The following is a 1,252-nucleotide window of genomic DNA, read 5'->3' on the forward strand; positions in this document are numbered from 1 at the left end:
TGAGGCGAGTAGAGGAAGTGGGTACTTATTTTTGATTGTAATTTGGTTCAAACCTCTGTAATCGATACATGGTCTCAGGGAACCGTCCTTTTTGCCAACAAAGAAGAACCCGGCGCCCAATGGAGAGGAAGATGGGCGGATTATTCCAGCAGCTAAGGATTCATTAATGTACTTCTCCATGGTTTCTCCTTCAGGTTTGGAAATGTTGTATAATCTGCTGCTAGGTAGTGGTGCTCCAGGTAGTAGCTCAATGGCGTAGTCATATGGTCTGTGTGGAGGTAGGGACGTAGCACTGACCTTACTGAAGACAGGAGCCAAGTCATGGTACTCGGAAGGAACAGAAGAAAGGTCAGGAGAGTCCATTTCCCCCCCACCTCTAGGAGGCCCCACCAAGGGGGAAGCCGAACGGAGGCATGTCTCATGGCATGAAGTAGACCATGATTCCAAGTGGTGATCAGTCCAATTAATGTGTGGATTATGTTTCTCCAACCATTCGAAACCAAGCACCAGGGGAGAGCATGCGGAAGGAAAAACAAAAAATGTTATTGTTTCTCGGTGGTTATCTGAAAGAAGTAGCTCGAGGGGTTGAGTTTGATGGGTAACTTGGTGGAGTCTTTTCCCATCAATGGCAGAAACACAAAGAGGTTGAGTCAGAGGAATAGTTTCTATCTGTAGTTGTTGGACGAGGTTCGAATCAATTAAATTTCGTTCACAGCCTGAATCGATGAATGCAGAGAAGGAGAGGCTTTGATTAGCACAAAACAACGTGGCTGGAAGCAACAGTTGAGGAGATTTTTTAGTGTTAGTTTGGCCCGCCAGACTCCTCAGATCCTCTGGCGGGCCCAGGCTTTTGATTTAGCCGGGCAGGAAGCGATGAAGTGTCCACTCTCACCACAGTAGATGCATAATTTACTCAAAAATTGTCTTTGTCTTTCCTCTGGGGTGAGCCTGGTGTGTCCCACCTGCATGGGTTCGACATCTCTTTCACCGGAATGAGAGGCCTGAATAGGCAGAGGGAGAGACTGGGCCTTAGGTCTCTGTATGGGCAACTGTTCTGTGGGGGAAGAACAAACAGTCACGTTATGTGAGGCAGAGGAAAGTGTCCCCTGATTTCTTGATTTAGAACTGTTTCTGGCATGGATTCTATTATCCAATCTGATCGTCAAACGAATTAATTCTTCGAGGGTAGCTGGTTCGTCGAGAGTTGCGAGCTCATCCTTAACGTGCTCACTTAATGCCATAAAATAGGCTC

The sequence above is a fragment of the Cyprinodon variegatus genome, unplaced genomic scaffold, assembly GCF_000732505.1.
Source record: "Cyprinodon variegatus isolate N-32 unplaced genomic scaffold, C_variegatus-1.0 Scaffold417, whole genome shotgun sequence".
NCBI classification, from domain to species: Eukaryota; Metazoa; Chordata; class Actinopteri; order Cyprinodontiformes; family Cyprinodontidae; genus Cyprinodon; species Cyprinodon variegatus.